Source organism: Corvus kubaryi, unplaced genomic scaffold, assembly GCF_017639235.1.
Source record: "Corvus kubaryi isolate FWS band 111438036 unplaced genomic scaffold, C.kubaryi_AGA036_p1.0 130, whole genome shotgun sequence".
Taxonomy (NCBI): Eukaryota; Metazoa; Chordata; class Aves; order Passeriformes; family Corvidae; genus Corvus; species Corvus kubaryi.
Genome location: NW_024580665.1, coordinates 3,403,153 through 3,424,188, shown reverse-complemented (window position 1 = coordinate 3,424,188; position 21,036 = coordinate 3,403,153). Strand labels below are relative to the sequence as shown.

Here is a 21,036-nt window from a genome sequence, read left to right as displayed (position 1 = left end):
AAAGGGGAAAAACTAAAAAAGCCCCAGAGACTGCTTTAAGAAAAGCATTTGTTATTTTCTCTCTTCAGGAACAATATTGGACTTATACAGTTGACCTGGACAATATTTAGTATTGAGCTTAAGTCTTCTATGTGTATCCCCAAAGATCAGATGGCTTGAAGGACACAAACAAATGTCTCTGGACCATGAGAGCTCCTCAGTTTTCCCAGCATGGACAAGAATGAAGTAAATGTGTTATTTCCAGAAGTAATATTCATCCTGAGTGGAAGCCATAGTAACCTTCACATTAGTGCCTCACATCTGATAATCTACAGTATTTTCCTATTTTTTAGTCTCTGTTTATTAGGATAATTATATTCAGATTTTTTTGCATTTTCATAATAGGGGGATAATCTTATCTCCCAGTCAGAAGCGTGAGTGGTCCCTGCTCTAAGAGTTGCCACAGCAGCAGGTCTGGGCCGTTTAATTAATAAGGCTTCTCAATTCAACAAAAAATGTGTGGTGATGGTAATTCACTGAAGCAGGTTGGATTTTAAGTTGGAGAGAGATATTGCACTGGGTTTCTTCAGTGCTGAATCAAATTCAATGTCTTGTGTTGGAATAGGCTTCCTGCTGGAGGAATGAATATTTTAGAGTGACTTAGTCATTGTTCTGGAAAACTTTAATTTTCTTATTAGGCTTACTTAGGTTTTTAGGTCACCCAACTGAATCTCTGCAGTTCTAATGAAAGAGGAAAAACAGTGTCTGAGCTCTGTGGGTGAAGGAAGAAAGAAAATGGCATAACTCTGCCTAGTGACACACTGACTTTGAGAGTGAATGACTGGTATGGAATATTGTGGTAAGTAGTCAAAATTCTTTAAAGTTCCATTAGCTAGAAACAAATCAAAATTAATGAAGTAATGACCCTGGATGTTTTGACTCCCTTGTGGCTAAGAGGGTGATTCTCAGTTTCTATAAATAGTCAGGCACAGGGTTTCAAAATTTTTATTTTTTTCCCAGAAGAAAAGCAAAATATGTGTACCCTTCAAATGACCTCCATTATTTAACTTAGGGCTGTTATTCTATTTAATAGCACAACAATTATGTCAAAACCAAAGGACTGTGCTATTTTCATACTGCCAGAATCACTAGCTATTTTTTTCCCTTATAATGCAAAATTCCCTGTGCAGTTTAAAGTTTTGCAAAGTATTGTCTGTCTGTGTGATGGTAGGAGATCAGGCTGAATTCATTAACACCCGTTATTTAAAGCCTTTAATGAGAATACTCATTTTATACTTCTATATAAAGTTGCTGGTATGGTTTGCTTCCAGAGGATGGATTTAGGTCAAGTAAAGGATATGTGTGTGCATAAATACTGGAAAAGTACAGCAAATGTGGCTGTACACTGCAAACTGAGGATTATTTTTCATCCAGTCTGTCATGTACAAGGTGAGACGAGTAGGCATATCCCTATCAAAAAGTTTGTTTTCTGTTTATTATTAAATCAAATCTAAATGAGTAATTCTAGCAGAGAGTGCAAAATCACATGTGTACCTTTACTTCTCTTCTGAATTTAGCAGTGTTTGACAAATATGATTGTGGTCAGAGTTCTCTTCTGTTTTTTTCTGTGTGCTGTGGGTAACACACTTCACGTAACCATCAGTGTTTCAGTGGTGGAAAGTAACTCCAGTGGGTACCTGCAGGCAAATTGTGGGGGTGTCTTGTTTAGGGGGAAGAGTTCAGTGTGTAGGATTAATTCCTGCAATAGCAAAATGCCAGCCCAAATCCTGATTTGCACAGATGCAGTTTGGTCACGGTCGAGTTTCTGTCAGAACTTCCCATGGTCTAAAACAGCAAGTGGTTGCTGTCAGTACAAGAACTTGAGGTTTCTAAAAACTCTCTTTTTTTTTTTTAACTTCAAATAACAAAGAACCACGTTCGGCATTTCATAACTCCTGTAATTACAGTAGTGATTATGAGAATGATAGATATCTAATTAAAATCTGTGAGAACTGCAGTCTGTGAGAAGTGAGAATTAGTTCCCCAAATTGCAAATTTGTCCCGAGTTTCAGAACTACTTTTTGACAATGTGGCATTTTCTCTTGTTTGTCACAATGACTCATCTTAATAGGTCATGCTTTAGTTTAACAGGAATCTGAAAGAGGATGTGAGAGAATTTTTGTTGGAGATGGAGAGGAAAGAGTTATTCTTTTATTAGTCTTTTGTTGGCTGAATGATAGCAATGCTCAAATCCATCATCCCTTCTGCAGCAGGGGAGCCCTGGTAGCTCTTTCAGCCACTGGCCAGCACAATGTGTTGTTTCCAGCACCAATGGTACGACCTGCTGATTTCATTCTGCTGGAGATGACGAGTGTTTTGAACTCCAAGTGCCCAAGAAGGCTGAACATATGCTGAGCTTCCTGCCCACTGCTGCTGCAGACAGCTGGCTGTGCTGAGGCCATGTGCTGGGCAGGAGAGCAGCGTTGCTGGCACTCTATCCCCTGCAAAGAAAAGGATGAAACGGTAGTTTTGTCTTTCTCTGCAGTATTTTATTCCTAGAAAACTAATGGATCATTTCCTGAACTCATCAGCTCTTTAGTTCTCAGCAAGGAGTATTTTCTGTTCTCATTTATTTGGGGTTCAGGATTGGGGGAAGCTCCTGTTTAAAGGAAAAAACCTCAGCTGTGCAGTAATCTAATCACCAGAAATGACACAAACAATACCACCATCAATATGCAGCTTTGGCAGACATCTGATACTTGTGCTTCAGAGGTTGTTATACAGCATTCTTGGGGGGATTCACTCTTCCAGCTCCTGTGGTGATCACCTGTCACCCAGAGCCACCAGTGAGTACCTGCCTCTCCTGGCTGTGCCAGTGTTGCTGTGGGAATGTCAGTGTCTCCTCTTGCCTCTCCCAGGAGTGACTGTGCCCTGCTCTGCCAGTGCCACAGGTTCATTCTGCACTCTGTGAAGGAATACTTTCTTACACGTTTTTATTTTTCTGCTGTAACCATAATCTGCTTTTAAAATGATGAGAGAAGAAGGGTCTCCCTTAATCCTAATTACTGTCACTGGAGGCCACCTAACTTTTGTTCTTTGAAGGGCAGGTTAACCAAGTTTTAGTAGCTTTTTCTTAAATGGAAACTTCACAGATGATATAACCCATTTTAGTTTCTTCTTCAATTATTCTGTTACTTGTCTTTGAAACCCCCTAAGTAGCCATTATGTACAAGTACAACAAAACAGAAAAAAAGATATTTGTTATGTATGAGCACTGGAAATAAATGGTGAGCCTTTGAACAATCCTTCAGACCCCTGTTTACAGTCCACATGTGTTTGCCTTTCTGAGATGTGTTTATTTTTTCTTCTTGTAATGAAACTGCTGTCTTCCTGGGAAACATTTCACTTATTTGTAGCACCCACTTTCATGTCTTCTCATTATTTGAAAGCTATTTCACAATGTGGTAGGGACATTACATTTTAGCCAGTTATTTCATTTAAAATGTGAAAAAAGCCACGCTGATTTAACTTTTCTTCCTCTCCTCCATAATTTTTATTTCTTACAGGGAGAGAAAGTATGAGCACAAGTTTAAGCTTTGCAGTCATTGTATGAAGAATGCAGTAGAGCTGTTTGATTGCTCATAAGGAGAGAATGGCACTTAAGGCCTGAAGCTCTGTACTTGTTCACCACCTAATCATGGCAATAACTGGAACTCTGCAAATAGGAGTGAAACACAGGTTATTTCATAGCTATCAGCCCAAGCAGGGAGGACAATTACTGACATTATATGAGCAAGCTCAGATGTACAAAAAAAGTTGTAGGTGACTTCTGGCAATATTTGTTTGTGTAGATGTCATTACTTCTCTTTGGATAAACAGGTAGAAATAAGGTTTCTTGCTGGGTTTCTTGAATGTTAGAAGTGATGCTGGCAGTAGTATAGGGCAGGGGGTGGCTCTTTTTGGGTTCTGAGATTTCTTTTGCCCTGAATGTTTATTGGAGAGACTTGAAACTGTTCAGATTTCAGAGTATTTTGTTACATTTAGGCCAGATGTTCAAGTATTTCGTTACATTTAGGCCAGATGTTCAAGATCAACCCATAATATAGCTTATATTGGCAGGTTCCACTTTCTGGTTTGCAGTCCAGAAAATATCTGACTGAGCACTGTGGCAGGTCTTTGTCAACATTTTCTTTTTTTCTTTATCCTATTTATTTTCAGCTTAACTGAGAACACAAATCCAAATTTGCTTTTTCTTTGAAGAAGCAGAACATGACTATTTTTATCTTGAATTTGTCTCTACTTATCTAAAGGGATTTTCATTTACAGATACCACACATCAGGTTTTATCATGACAAAAACTCCTTAGTTAAAATAAGGGTAAAATGGATGCTATGGCCATGATTCTGGCATTTCACCATGCTTTGGTGTAATCAGGGCTTTGTTATCACCTCTGCTTCCATGAACTTGTTAATGGTTTGTACATACACAAGTGGGATCAGCTGGGATGCAGTCAGGGCTCTCTATCTCTGTGCAAATATTTAAAGCCATTTCCCACCTCCACCAACATGAACACTCTGCAATTTTACCAAATAAGAGAGTTTTAACATAGGAAAATTGTTACTTGTAACGGTGCCTTCATTCTAAAATGTCTTCTAATTGTACTGAGAGCCAGGAAATAAAGCAACATTGCAGAAACCCATCCAGAGCATAACTATGTTATGGTGATGAAAAGTCCATAATACGTGGAGGACAGGATATAAATTTTGAATATGTTATATTGCCTTTATCAGTCTCACATGGAAATCAGAATTTCAATAGATCCATCACCAATGGTAAGGATGTAAATTTAAGCACTGAAAACCCCAGATTTTTGTTCTGATTTCTATAACATGGGGATTACATAGTTTGGACTCCTGCTCCTCTCTGAGCTGAGCAATATTGCAGCTCCTATCAGTGGGCTGGCAATCAAAGGTTTTCCTAATTGCTCTGTTCAAACTGTACTCGGGCTGTGGGGAGTCTCTGGGAATTAGGGAACTGCTCTCCACGGATGCCCAGAGCCTGGGCAGTGCCCAGTGCCAGTGCTCTGGTCCTTCTGGGACACATCCCCAGAGCTGTTATGGCTGATAGGCAGAAACCCCCATCTAGTAAAATTCTGAAATTCTTCTGCTACTCTAGCCCTAATTATGAATAATATGGGAAAGTTTCTCCTGATGAGTCATATAAGACACGGCTATGGAATAGTTAACTTTTTATAGAGCTCAGCATCAATTTCTGGAAGCTTTTAACAGAGACTTGACATTTCTAATTAGGAAATTTTACATACAGGCAAGTGAATTTACCCCCAGCTGGGAAAACATGGCTTAGCAAGAGTTTTACATCCGCCCTCATTGATCTACAGATTATCTCACATTTGAGACTGTGGAGCCACTGGGATTTGCAAAGATGAGAAACAAATGTGGGAAAGTGCATAGAATTTCTTTCACTTCAGGGTTAGATAACAAAAACCTGATAAGTTAGAAATAAAGAGGTAAGTTTATTTTCTTTCTTCTTCATGCCTAATTGTTGCAGTGGTCAAAAAAATCCACAAAAGCCAATAACATGTTGGCACTGGCAAGAAGCTGTCATCCTGGTCAAATTCTCAAAGCAGCATATTGGAAATAATCTTAAGATAGCAAAGAACTATAGGCTTTTTCTTTTTTACTGTCCTAACTGTTAAACAGTTGAGAAACAAAATGTCTGCATGTGAGCTCACTTAAAGAGAGATGTGTCTGATGCTGCAATGTCTGACCTAAGGGAATCCCTCGGGCTTTTTGCATTTTTAGCTGTACTTTTTATGTTTTTGACCTTGTTTTGTCCTAGGAGGAAATAACTATAAAAATACAAAATATCAATGAATTGGTTGTTGTGCTAGTTGAAAATGCTTTATCAGGGTAAGGTGGCAGTGGAAATAAGACTCAAAGTCAGATGTAGCAGAGCTCTTCAAGTAGAGCTTTTACTGATTTCTCTTTATGTGGAACATCTGTACAGCTCATTTCACTCTTGTGTTCAGATGGGTTTTGTGAAGACATACAACTATGTGCTGCAGCCTTCAAAGAATATGGTTTAAATGAAATTAAAATGAAAAATTTTTTTCCTGTATATATTTTTCTATATTTGAAATTATTCTAATGAAGCAGAAGTTAATTCTGTGTTGACAGAAAAACAGAGAAGGAGGCAAACCATGAAATGTAGCCTATGAAGTATTATAAAAATACAGATGGGCATGCAACTTCCTGTAGTTGTGTTAGTGGTATTCAGCCTTGGGAAGGTACATATGTATCACTGTCATGTGATAAAGAATGGAAAAATAAGTCATCAAAATAAACATAGGAGTCCAAACCATGTACAGCTAAAAGCTGGGATGAGAAAATGGGCTGAAGAGGCTCCAGGTGATCCATAGTAAGGCCTTGCACTTTAATGACTTGGTTATTAACAAGAGGTGATGGAAAAGTTTCAGTATCACTGAGTCCCCTTCTCTGTTAATGCAGAGCAAGGCTTCTTGGGAGGCGGTGTCTCAGGTGCTGAACTGACGCTGCCCTTGATCTCAGCTAAAGGGCCAGGTGTTAGCAAAGAAAACAGAAGTCTGGTTTAGGCTTCTTTTAGAACTGTGTGGGTGTCCAAAAATACTGCCAGAACTTAAAGTCTCAGCCTTGTTCAGTCGTAGAAAGCAGTGTAAAACAAAATTCCAGTTACCAAATTAGATGTGCTGCTTGGGAAGGATATGACTGGATCAGAGGATCTGAATAAAACTGCAGCTCACCATGTGATATACTCTTGCCTCCTACTTGGTTTACAAGTAAATTGCAGAAGCAGACTATATATTTGGTAGTATACATTTCAGAGCTATTTGCTATATAGCTACCACAGAAACCCAAGTGTCACTGTGTGCCTGAAGCCTATATAGTTTATTAAAGGAACAACCCACAAAGGCAGGAAAAAAAAATCTCTGTTTCAATTTTCTTTTATCTCTGCTTCATTCAGGGTATAAACACTCACAATCTGTAAATTCCTTGTGTTAAGATAACATGAAGACCTTAACCTATTGTTCAAGCTGGGATTAATTCAATTTGAAAGCTATAATTCAAAATATAGAAAGTTAGGAAATCTTTAAAAAAGAAAAAAATACTTTCTTTGTCTTAGCCAGCTTTCATTTTCTTTATGTGCAGACATGCCCCCTCCCCTTTTTTTATTTCTAACCTTATTTTTGTAAGAGTGGAGTTACAGCTAGGCAAGAAAGCCCTACACTGTCTTTCACTTTTAGTGTTAAGTATTTGTGGCTTCACTGAAGTCCAGTTTACCTCTTAACACTTTGGTAACTTACTTTTATAATGGCTTTGACAGAGTCGCTGAAGCAGAGTCCATCCATTTCAGAGGAATACATTTTGTAGCCTTTAAGACAAATACTAGTAAAATATGACAGGCTGACCTTTTTCCTCTTGGTCACTTTTGAGAATAGCTATTTTTCCATGCACTGAGCAGAGTATGTATTCCATATATACACTGCACTTGGAAGGTTGTAATTATGAATGATTTCTGCGGTGAGTGGTTCTATAACTTACAGTTTGAAAAGATTTAAATGCTGATGGTGCCCTGTTTCCATTCTTAGTGAAGACATAAAAAGGTCACTTTTCCTTTGTCGTTTCACTGTGTTGTTGCTGACTAGTGTTAATAATTTAATTAATAGCTCAGATCAGTCATGCTCCTCTTCTTATACCTAGTGTGACTTTAATTATTTTCTTTGCAAATGAACTGATTTAGTATTATTTAATAATACTTAATTTAAATAATAATCCTCAGGAGAAGTGGAACTTCTCTTTGAAGGCAAGCAAGCTTTGAAGGTTAGAATAAACTGAAAATAGCTGAATTTTTAAAAATTATTTTTGCCATTAAATAATGCTAAAATCATAGGAAGCTTTTAATGAGAGCATTTGGGGGCTTTCCTATCATGTATTTTGCTGTTTGGTTAGCAGGACTACTGGAAAGCAGGAGTTAAAGTCCTACTAATCACTAAAGCCAGCAAACCCCAGTCTCATTTCATTAAATGTGTGGGGATTTGCAGTATTCCCACTAACTGGAAAACGGGGGCAGCTGGGGCTAGAAGCAGCTGTTAGCCCCGAACAGTGCAGGCCAACCTGGCCACCCTGGGTGTCTGCTGAACTCGGTCAGGATGGCATTTACACGGCTCCTGGAGCTGCAGAACACCCTGGTGGCTTTGAGAGACTCCTGCTGAGGGGCTGCAGAGAGTCTCCGTTTGCTTTCCTTCAAAAGTGGCCACATGCCTTGTAAATAAAGGAGTGCTGTGGCGTGATACTGCTTACCCCTCTCCACAGGGCATGGCATTCCTGTGAGGAGATTTCTCTCATCTACTTCAGTTACTTTCTGAGCAACCTTACTTTCGTCTCACAGTCATGACATTCTACCTGGTTTAAATTTTTAATGGAAAATGTCTTCCACTCATTCATAATGCTGAAAAGCAGGGAAAAGGAGCAATAATTTGCACTGCAGCTATAACATAACATTAGAGCCAAGGTGACTTTGAATGAAATGGAAGCTTGGGTGGATTGATATTTGTAGAAGAAAGTGTGATGGTAGCCTAAGCTTTGTTTAGCTCGGTGTTCAGTCTGCCTTCTGTTTTGAAAACAGCCGCAACAGTGGGCAGCAATACTGAACTCTTAGATCTGTCCAAACAAAACAAATAATTTGGTCCCTAATTTTAGCTAGTTCTTCAAGAAGCTTCACGAATTGAGAACATTCTCAAAAATAGAGATGTATTTATTGATTTTATGCATGGATGGCTAACAGTTAAACAGTTGAGGAATGTTATTTTTAAATGACATGTGCAGAAATTAACATCAGAAACCCAGAGGCATTTCCAATGTCCCCAGGACATTGATCTCTATCCAGGCAACATGCAGAATGTAAGCAAGTTCTCAGAAACTTTGTGTATCAAATTATGACACCATTCTTAATGAACACTGACATATTTGTAGAAAGCAGCATCAAGTTGATGAACAAGCTGTGATCTGGGTTATTTGAATATTGGGTTATATTGAGCTTTTCAAGAATCCTCAAATGTAATGCTGTCTGGAGTTATCTGAAAAAGCTGAAGTGATTAAGTGCAGGCTTGTGATTAGCTGGACTTTGACAAGATGTATTTGATTGTGTCAGACTGGGCTTTCTGGAGGAATTGCCTCTCTCTCTGGACTGAACTGCAGCCTGAGATGTCAGGGAACATGGGATTTCTGGGCTGTAAATCTTAAAGAAGTAATTTTAATTGGTAAAAATAAGGACTGGGAAATGCAGTGCATAATCACAGAGAACCAGAGTTGGTACATCAGTTTGTTTTTCAACAGCATACATCAGTGCAGAGCAACTGAGAAATGTCAGGCAACTGAGCTGTCAGGGAGTGAACACAGAGCTGAACTGGTTTTTAGTCAAGCATCCATAAATCGCTGCTAAGCAGGCAAATAGTGGCAAGGAAAGTCAAGGGCAAGCTTGCTATTTACTGAGCATTCAGCTAATTATCCATTTCACTAAATACAAGAATACTCTATCCTTTATGCATTGCAAAAAATTTGGTTTTGAAGTTAGAGCTCAGTAAGTACTTAATAACTGCAAAATTACCTCATATTAGGTGCTCCTGTATTTTAAATTAGCATAACTTTACACGTGGCCTGAGTTGCAAACTATCATTTCTTTTTTTTATTACAACAGGAAGAACACCAAATGTAAGGAGAACTAGATGCAGGACCTGTGTTTTTGCACCTTGTGGTTTTTTTCTAACTCCATTTTCATAGCTGGAGGAGCTGTATTATGCCGATAGCCCACTATGACTGCCTTGAATTGTGTCTGCTAGTGATGAAATGGGAATGTTGTTTGGAGAAAATGGAAACTTCTTCCTGATCTGCCTCCTTATATTTGGAGATTTACAGCAGTACCTTGCTTCTATGGTTCTCATCCTGTTAGTATTATTCAAACAGCAAGTAGTATTCAGTAACAAACAGTATATTATTCAATAAAATAGATAGACTTTATTCTCTCTTTTCCATAGTAAAGAGTGGTTGTTAAGAAACTTTGATTTGTGACACTGAAACTTTGAATACACTCACAGAAACAGGATGACTCCAGAATCAGCTGGGGCAAGGTAAGTTAAGTTAAATTATCATTTCCACCACAGTACAGCTGAATTGTTGTGATAGAAGTATAAGTATTCGTCCTGATTTAGACGAATATTTCTTTTCTGAGTATTGAACTTATGGAAACTGGTCCATAAAGAACAATCATCATGCACCCTTTTACTGGCAGTGCATTTGAATAACAGCCTGGGAGTGCTGTATTCAGTAACTTCAACATTTCATCCATTTAGAAAAAAAATATTTCTGTCCCCCTCATTTCTCAAGTTTACATTCACATTCATTCTGTTTTAAAGGGAATGTTTGTCAGTGTTAAAGTGAAGAGAGAGTGATATTTGCTGGTTTTCCATACTTACAGTAATTCCATAGCAAGTCCTCTGATACACCTCTGAGAACTGCTTGGAATTTTATCTACTTTTCACTTATCTCAAAGAAAATCCCTGCTGGAAATGTGCCATTTTTATAGAGAAACTTGCCTCTCCTGTCATTTGGAGTGAAGCCCCTATCATTGCTCTGACCTCTCCAGCAGCACCCACGGCAGGGCAGGGGCTGCAGGGTTTATCCAGGTGTTGTAGGGCACTTCCCATGGCCTTTCTGCAATGCTGCTTCTTGCTGTTCCTCTCCTGAGTGCCAGCCCCTGTTATGTATGTCTGCAGGTCACTTGGCTTGTGATTGCTCATCATTAGCTCCTCTCTTCTGAGAGGCTGCCTTCTCATTTTTCTCCCTTTGGTGAAGCCGTCACTTCTTGCCAGCCACTGGGACCTGTTTTCATACTTATTACTGCTTTCTGCTTATTACAAGTCAAGTTCCAGAGAAAAGTTCTGCATTAAAATGAAGGAAAATTTAAAAAATGAGCTTGTAATGAGAGCAATTAATCAGAGCAGTCTGCAGCCTCAGCAGTACAACTGAGTGTGCTGGTGAGAGAGGGACTGAATGAGAGGGGGGATGAGAAATGAGAAATATGAATTATTTGGGGCTCTGATGTAGCAACCTTTTGCATGAGGTACAGAGAGAGGCTGCTGGGAGTCACTCCCATTCCTTTCCATCACATAAAAGGGGCTGTCCTGCAGGAATTCTGACTTCCTCATGAGTACAGCAATTCCTTCCTGCTGGCAGCACAAGAGTGGCTTTAGTGACCCTGGAAGTGTTTCAGTTTCTGTGGGAAGCAGGCAGATGTGCACATCTTAAGTGGCTGCATTACTGTCTACAGAATCACTGGGTTGATCCCTATAACAGGACAGGTCTTACTGCTCCTAACAGTGGTCTCAGATCTGCACTGTCTGTAGCTTTGAATTGCAAATTAAAAAAGCGATGACCCCTTTGTTTTTCCAAACCGTATCCAGGTTTTGCAAATAGCCTGAGCCAGACTTAGAGCCGACTGAATTTTACATTCTTTTTATGATCCTTTGAAAGCTGATTTGTTTTGGTGTGGGGGTTTTTTCGGTGTTTTTATTTGTTCGGTTTTTTTTTCTCCTGAATACACTCAGTAATTTTTCTGAATTCTCTCATACTAAATGAACTGATCTTCTAAGTTTCCAAATATCTCAGATGTAGTCTGTTTACATTTTCAAATAAGAGAAGAAATTACTTGAAGCCCACAGTATAGCACTGTATTTTAGTTAAGCATCTACAACACATGCTGCCTTTGAGAGCGCTGTGCTGGTCCCATCCCCTCAATGGAATGCTATGTCAGGCATTCCCAAAGCAATTTTTTTAAATGCTGTCTCTCTGAGCTCTCCTCCAAACTGTAAGGCAGAGCCAAATCTGTCAGGCCAGGCTCTCCTCTCTCTGAATTACTAGGAGCCAAGATTAATTAGCACCCAAAGTGTTTCCAGCTGTACCGTTTGTGCGGTGCTGCTGCCGTGATGCGTCACCACTCCCCAGGTCTGTGATTCATTGCTCTGTCAGTGGTTTGAGATACAGTATATGAGAATGCCATATAAATGCAAATATAAATACAAACACTGAATTCCCCCTGTTGGCTAGTGATAAGGTGCTCATCCAGATGGCACACAGTGATTTAAAAGTAGAAAATATTTGGAAGGAGAGGGAAACTCAATGATTATTCTTTAACTCTGTTTTCTTTTTCTTATATAAGCTTTCATTGGAAAAAAAAAAAACCAACAACAACTTTGGTTTCTTCCTTGGCTACCTTTGTGGTGTACCAAGATGACATATTTCTGATTATTTAAATTAGAATGAGGATAAATTTTGAGATGTGTTTGGGAAATGATACAATTTGCTGTATGTGGGAGTGTGTGTTCTCAGTGACCAAACTGAACAAGGTCTGATTGTGGTCTGGATTCATTTGAGCTTCAGTGTAATGAGGATGCCAGGACACTGCTTTTGCTTAATTCCCTGATCACCTGCACTGACTCAAAGTGTAGGAGATGCTCCTGCCAAGGGACCTGGGACAGCCTAGGCTCCACTTGCTCAGCCAACCAAAAGGGAAAGGAGGTGTTTGCGAAGACAAGGCTGCTTTCATCATGGTATGACAGATACTTTAATTTGAAATGCTTTCTGTTATCTTTAAGTGCATTTTCTTAATGGAGAAGTAATTACTTTTGTCTGCAAAGAATTTTGTCCTGAAGGTAACTACGTAAGTGTCTCAATGCTATTTATGCCCCTAATGTTTTAAGGGTTGGTGCCACAGACTTCTTAATTTTCTATATTGCTGTACTGGTGCTGCTGTGTGTATAAGGTTCTCATCCAGATACCAAGGCCAGACTTCCATGCAGGTAGTGCAGAAGGAAAGTTTGGAATGTGAGACTGATATATATTTTTTTTATCCTAGTGTTTTGCCACTGCATGCACACAGGTGGAAATGTCTTTGTTATACTCCCTTGGTCCAGGGATTTTTTTTGACTGAGTTTTGTGTGGACCTGGAAAATGGAAATGTGAAGGGGGTCAGTATGTGTTGCTGTAGTTTCAGAGGCAGCAGGACTCTGATGGATCACCTCTGCTTTAAGCTTTGGGTCTCCTCACTGGTTTAATAATCATTAGAGGTCTCTCCTAGTAATATCATACAATAGCTTTTCCTTGATGTTCTTGCTGGCATAAAGCACGTGGCTGCCATATTTCATTCATGATTGCAAGATCTAAACGTGTATAACTGCAACTATCATTTTAAATATGAATTCACTTTTACATGTTTTGCACTAACCATACACTATTTGCATTAATAAGATTGTGTCATTTTCCTGAAATGTATCCAGTCTGTGCAATCCAAACATGTTGCAAAAACAACAAACACAGTGAAGGACACTAGATTTCTTGCTCATTTCCCTGTCTAGTAGTAAGGTTTTGTTTTCAAGACTTTTAAGCAGAGAAATTGGAAATTTTGGGATGCTTTTCTAGTTGAGCTAGATCCACAAAGGATTAGAGGGCTTTGCTCATTATTCCAATTCTTTTCTGAAAACAAAATTAGACTTGCTGTATCTGTCCTAAGAAGGTGTTAAGGAAGGGAGGCTGGAAAAAGAGCGGTGATGATTGGTATTGTGGAGATAGAGGGAGAAGGTGAGGAGAGAAGGCAGCAGGCAGAGAAGGGAACAACAAATTAGAGACAAGAGATTGGGAGTGAACAGAAAGATGCAGAAACACTTGGCAGGTGGGAAACAGGCTGGGTAAGGTTCAGGAGACAGCAGGAACAAGGAGTTAAAGTCTGCCAAGTCTGGCAAAGCAGCAGGAGATGCTTTTATCAGTAACATTTTGAATAGACTATTGTAAAATATAGATCATTGGTTGATGCAAACAGTGATGGGGCTTTAGCATGGGTCTTGGCATCAGCAATGTGCCCAGCATACCTTATTTGTGTGGTAGAAACGCATTCAGACCATGCAGAAATTTGAGTATTTCTTTGTTGGTTTCTGGTTCATGACCTATAGATTGACATATATCTTAACATTTCTGGAGTGATTCGCATTGCTCCTGGTTTAATTGAGCTGTTCCCTCATTCTGAATGCTATCTATTATCAAATTTAACATGGAACAAAACCAATGCTCCATCATCACTACCTGCCCTGTTTCTCGTATTAGATATCCTTAAGTTCTCTAGCTGGAGCCCTTTTATTATGTTTGCCCAGCAACCCGATGGCAGATTTACCATGACTATAACTTTGGCTCTCACTTAAAGGATGTGCCAAAATTTCCTGATTATCTGCTGCTTCTCCTGCTCTTCCTCTCTCTTTCTTTTTTTTTTTTTTTAATTAACACTTGGGTTGGTGTTTGGGACTAGACTTACATGAACCCTGAAGCTCAAGGGTGTTTGTCTCCTCAGCAACCCAATGGGGGGGGGGAAATTTAAATTTGGTTATCTTCAGGAGTATGATAGTATAATACTTGTATGCTGTCTTTATAAAACAGGCTTTTAGGACATTCTTAAAACTGCTTTCTTTCTCTGTCTCCATTTGCTCTACAGATTATTTATAGTGATGCCTTCTTCACTTAGTTTCTTTTTCAATCCATGGTCTGTTGTTAATAATAAAATGTCAAACAGTAAGATAACATCTAGAGACACAAGAGATGGGGGATACATGGTGATTGCAGTAGTTGACTCCATAATAAACAGGATTTTTGTTGACTTTGTCATATGATGACAAAAAGTCACTTGGAGAACTGAAAGTGGGCAGCATAATTTCAGTGCTGAATCAGTTCACAACTGAGATTATCAGCACTAGACATTTAAGGTCCAGTTTTAAGTTCACCAGTTTTAGATTGTTACAAATTCACTACTTTTAAATGAATGGTGGTTTACCCTGGAGCACACCAACTAAAGAGCATGCCTGCAGTGTGTAAGGGAGTGGGAGAGATGTTCTGGAATGGAAATAGGACTCCCCTAGCTAGATAAACATGGGTTGTGTTCACTTTTAGAATGAAGATAAATAACAGCCTAGCTGGCATGGCTTGCACCCTGAAAAATGATATCTGCATTAGAAGTTCTGAATGGTTTGGTGACACCAAAGTATATTCAGAAGTGAAAAAGTCTAAAAATGAGGAGTTTTGCAAGAACTGACTGTAATCGACTATGCTATGCTGGATATGCCCTCTAAGCGTTCATGGTCATTGGCAGAGTATTGTCATTGAGATCTCCTCTCTGGAGGGAGAGAGCTACAATAGGTTGTAACTAGTTGACCTGACACTAAGTTAATATTCAGTTATGTACATAAAAAATGGGGGTTTTGACAGTGTTTAATTCTGTTTCAGCTTTGCTCCCACTGAAACAGCCTCCTTTAGAGGGTATATAGGTGCTTTGGCTGCTTCTGTAATCCTTACAACTCATTAGCAGCACTGGGATGCCAGACTGAGGGGAGGATTCCTTTCCCTTTATCTTCGTTAGACTCCCAATGTGAGAGCAATTTATTGTGCCCTTGGACAGGATAGCAGGGCTTTGAAGGCATATTTCACCATGAATCTTTGCTTACTCAAAATTCCCATTCAAACTTGAGAGATTTCCTTGAGTGAAAAAACCTGCAGGGCCAGGTCTGTTATCTTTAATGGCAGAAATACAGAAATCTGCAGACTTGAACTTTGTATTTGACAGGTTAAATGCCTGTGTTTCATCTTTAAAACAAATTTTGTAATTTTATTGCAGAAAAAAATTCTCCAAGTTTAGTGAGTCTGCAAATCAAGGGTATAGTACACGGTGTTAATGAGGAAAGAAACATAGCAACTCAGTGGGAGAGAGAAAAAGAAGTTTATTTTATTTGTCTTTACTGTAAGGTTATGGAAGAATTAGGTAGAAAAGCTATACACTTTATAGAAAGCTTTTGCTGTTGAGCATTTGCCTTTCAATTAGATATTCTCGGAACCACAAAGACCCTGAGAAAACAAATGAGGAGATACAGGAGAGAAATCTGAAATTCCTCGAGACTTCACCCATTTTCATCTGACAGCTCACGAAAATCAGAGAGATCATGACCTGCTCATGCTCAGCCACTGGAGATCCTGCCGTGCAGCATGGCTGATACTGTTTTACATTCCCAGGGCCTGGAACTATGAAGAAAGAGGCCCTCTGGGGAAGGGGCAGGAGTGTGTTTCACACTGAGGTTTGCCAGCACTGAGCCAGCTGGGCAAATCTTACCTCACACCTCATTGCAAACTTGGACCAAATGCACAAACTGACTTATTTTGGCTCAACCTGACTGGAAGAGCAGCACATCAATACATTTGTGAGAAAATGAATCAGACCAGCCAGACTTCAGCAAGACTAAAGTTACTCCTAGAAGAGTGCTTCAGGAGTATCTGTCTGTAGAGCGTGAACTTTTCTTCCTTGCAGAAAAGGAAAGCTTCACATAACACAGAGATTTTGGCAAAATTTGATCAGTGTTCATGTTGCAAGTGAACTCAGCAGCTGCTTCCCTCCCTGCTGGACCTCACATAGGTTTCTGAAGGGAAAACTTCCTTGAACCTTTCTCTAGTTCTCCTTAGGAGCCTCTTGAGTCCCTTCTAGTTTGGGAAATGCTATATCAGCACTCACGAGTATCTCAATACAGCAAGGCATGAGCTCAGGTGCAGACAGGAGCCTGGTGCAGAGCCACTTGCCATCCTGCTCTGACCAGCCTTGTAACACCTCTGAAGATGAGTCATGAATCAGTGTGGCAGTCTTAGAAATGAAGACACACCTTTCAAGGTTGGGAGACTTCAATCATTTGCAAAGTGCAGACTACTAAAGAGCAAAGCAACTATTTGTCAGTCCATGAAGTAGAACCCAATTTGTATCAGATGAGGAAAAAAATGGATTTTTGCAAAATTCATACAAATTAAGAGGAAAATGCTGATTAGTTCAGGCAAGCTGCATATGAAGAGTGTATTTTCTCTTCCTTTAATGTGCTCTGCTAGTGTCCTCTTCTGTCTCAGTATGTTTTTCTCCCCTACTTGTTACAGTATGTGATCCAATGCTGTTGTAAAGGTCCCACTACTTTATGTGTGCAGCTTCCAGCTCCTGTTTTCCCTCTGCTGAATATAAGGGTGGCCTCAGGCTCTCTGCATACTTAAGTGAAATAAACTCCCATTCAGCAGGTGAGGAGGATGCAGGGATCTTGTGTGTAGGTTGTGGAGCAGTCTCTTGCCAGGCTGGTGCACGAGTGTCCACCAGGAGCACCTGGACTGAGCCAAGCAGGACCCTGGAGACTGTTCCCGTGCTCCATGTCCACTAATGCCCAGTTACAGCTGATTTCTGAGGATGTGGGTTCAAAACAAGAGCCATATAAATACATCAGTGAAGAAAAAGGCTGGCTGGCTGGAGCACAGAACACAGATGGCTGTAGTAAAGAAGCCACCTGCTGAAACAGGCTGGACTGAGTAGGGGCTGCCTCCTTCCTCACCAGCCAGATCAGAAAGCCACGAGTGGGAGAGAGAGAAGCTGCTCTCGAGGGGTGGGTGTAATGCACAGTGAGAGTTCAGTGAGAGGACACACTGCCCTGGGTAAAATGTGTGCTTTGAGGGAAAAGTGCTTTGGAAGAACCTGCCTTGATAGTTTAATGAAGTTTTTTCAGCACATTTTAAGATCTACTTTTGTCTGGGTTTTGACTACAAATTTTAGGAACCTAGGAATCCATTCTGGACCAGTAAAACACTATGTCTATTCTTGTCTTAGATGAAGGAAACTGTAGGAAATAAAACTACTAAAATCCATGCAGCAACAATGACTTCTATCTACTGAGATTTAGAGTGACTAGATACAAGGCAAGAATGTGCTTTAAAGGCTCTGGACAATCAGGATGTGACCCACAAGCAGGAAAGAAGAGTTATGAAACAGAAGTACATCATTCCAGAATATGCAAAGAAAAATATTTAGGCGTAAACTACTGCTACCACCAAGGCTGCCAACACTGTGGCAGGGGTATTACTGCTAAGCACAAAGATTCCTCAGGGGCAAAGGCTCATCAGGAGAGACTGAATATTAAAGAAATAATATTTGTAAAGGAAATAATTTCGTTTGAGATTGCAGTTTTCTTCTTCATTGAAGTCTGTTCAGAGCATTTTGAGGTTACAGACCACCACAGGAAAATTCAAAAGGAGTGGCCTCAAAGGGCAACTATGACACTGAAGTGTGCTGGAGAATAGGGCAAGATGTGCTGTTTGGAAGCTCCTTGTCCTTCTCTGTCAATAAGTATAGGAAAAGAGGGAGAATGCCTGAGACAATGACTGCAGCCTTAATTAATGAATCAGGAAAAGCTGCGATGGTGCACAATGGTTCTGCTGCTGGAGCTGACAGTACAGAGAGAAAAGGACTTCTTTACAGAGTGAAAAAACCCACCCTCTGCTCTGTGCTGCTGTCTTTAGGCTCCTTCCTCATCTAAGTTCTTGTCATGTGGAGGGAGAAATGGAGTTAACTGAATATTTGTGTGAAGTAAACAGATGGAGAAACAATGTGTCAGGCTACCTTTAAAGGGTTTGATGTACTTTTTCTAGTGATACTTTTTTTTTTTTCACTAAATGGGGTGAGGTGAGTGATTTCTCCTTCTCTTTCCATAGATATTGCTATATAACCTCCTGACACAGAGGTGATTTTTCCTCCAAGTTTGTGCAATAATTCTGAAGAGCACCAGTGGATGTTCCCAGGAAATTCTCCAAAAATCTGCAGAAGTTTTAAGTCCCCCCTCTTTCTCCTGGGCACTTTCCTTTGTGATCTGCAGTGTGTCAGCTTGGCTCAGTGGGAAAACCCTGGAGGCCGTGCTTTGCATGTGGCTTTGCTTTCTACATCCAGGCAAAACCTGGTTGTTCCTGCCAAATGTCTTGGGATTTCTGTGATGGAGATTACAACTGGCTGTGGTTTTGATAGAAGTGGACAAGCAACTACTTGTATCTTAATCCAAGAGGTAATAGATCCCCTGAAACCAGTCAGGCTGGGCTGCTTTTGCAAGTCCTATTAAAGGATCATGTGAAAATGCTGTTACCTGGTAGAGAGTCAGAATCACTGTGTTTTGTACTCTAAATGTGAGAGCTTTTTGAAAGGAAAAAATCTAAAGATGACCTCAGGACAGGAGATCTGATACTCAGCCAGGCTGAATTTGCATAAGGAGACTGCAGGAAGAGAGAGGCAAACTTAGATTAGCACAAGGTTGCTTGTCATGATAAATGAATGCCCTCAGTTGTCAGATGGATATGGGAGGTAAGCAGCACACCTCAGCATGCCATCCCTGAAACAGAAAGGGAGTGTTTTCCAGACAAAATTGTTGTAGTGTGAGTCCACAGCTGGTTGAAAGCTGCACTGAAATAAGTCATGGATGTCAATAACCAAGTCATGTCAGAGACATATAAGTCAACTCTGGTTGTTGGTCTTGTTCACTTCTATATTTTCATCATTGGCTGCTGGAATTGAGTTTATTTTATAGGTTTTGTAGGTTGTGAGATCCAGAAGGGATTGCAGTGGCTTTGCAGAAAATGATCAGAATTCTTGATCATTTTGGGAACTCTGGCAATCAATGAGGTCAGGTCTTACACTTATGCAAATATTCATATAAATGTACACTTTGGATGAATAAAATCCCAAAGTGCAGTGTTTAAATAGGGAATAATTAGCTACTCATTATTAGTTGAGTATTTCCATCATAAACTAAACATGAGTTAACATTACCTTACGATGCCAAATGTAGCTCTGGGACAATCCGAGAACTGTGTTTAAGACACAGAATTTGTTCATTCCATCTTCTATGGTACTGTTATCACATTTTTCTAAGACAAGTAATAGATCTCAACCAGGGAGAATGACAAGGGGTTTTCTTTGCTGAGGTTGTTTTCTTGCTTACAAGATGTTAAACAATGGAAGAACTAGTGTAGTCTACTTTAGAGGAAAGGAAATTGAGGGTTTTCAACATCTTCGAATATACAGAAAGCTTCTACAAAGAGAAAAGTACTCCTTTATGCTCAATGGACAGCGAAAAGATATAATAGGCTGAGTTTATATGTATGCCTACAGCCAGAGATACTTAGATTACACTTCAGAAACCTTTTCTAGCAGTAAGTGCAGTTAAGTAATGGAATTAGGTCATATTGTGCTCTTGGGTAAATAAATGTTGTTGAATGGGGCTCTTTCTCCTGGGAAAGGCAAGGATGTCCCTCCCCTGTACCAGCACTGCTTTGCAAGGGACTGGCAGGATGGTTAAAGGAAGTCCTTCACACCTAATCTTCATCTCCAAACTTTCAATTTTTGTGCATTTCTGTTTTCAGTTTTGCTTGCAGAGGCTGGACCACTTATTCTGAGTCATCCTCCTGTCAGAATTCTTACCTTTATACACTCTTTCTAGTGTTCACCTTCCTCCACTCTCTCAAGTCTCCTCAGTTCAGTCAGCAGCAGACTTTATTTACAGAGAGAGAGAAAAAGATTTCCTAAGTATGGCTGGGATGCCACAGTTCCTGAATTGTCCTAAGGCAACCCCTTTCATTCCCTTAAATGCATATATAGATCTTACTGACCATCAGTTGGATGTGTGAAATTAGCTGGATGAAGCTGATCCTCTGGTTATGCAGAAAGAAGATGCTGCAGAGAAAAAGGGAGGAGTTCCAAAAATTAGAGGAAAAAGCTTACCTCTGTTGAAACCAGTGGAAATTTTCATTGACTTTGATGGGGTCATAAATTCACAATAAACCTTATATTTTGGCACAAATTATTAACAATGCATTAACTTCACTGGAGCCCTGTCAGTGTGCAGGAGAACACGGTTCTGTAAGTCTGGGGATTCGTGAAATGATGTGTTTCACTATGTGGGTTGCTAAGTTGTTAACTCAAATGCACTGTGAGTACTATCTGAAAAGCTAATCTAAAGTAATAAAGCTAATGTGCTCTTGGAGCATCCTGAGGATTTGAAGTCAATGCAATTCTTGAATGACGAACATAATTTTGAAAGATATAAAATAGTTTATAAAAGCACATTGCAGTCCATTG

General features: G+C 39.8%; 1 long non-coding RNA gene across 2 annotated transcripts in view; it reads left to right on the top strand.

Moving 5' to 3' along the window:
• LOC121664897 overlaps window positions 1–21,036 on the top strand; it is a 73,339-nt gene that overhangs the window by 15,017 nt on the left and 37,286 nt on the right. For both annotated transcript variants that reach the window (XR_006016166.1, XR_006016167.1), the window contains exon 3: window positions 69–838. This is a non-coding gene — a long non-coding RNA (uncharacterized LOC121664897). The remainder of the gene's footprint in view (window positions 1–68; window positions 839–21,036) is intronic.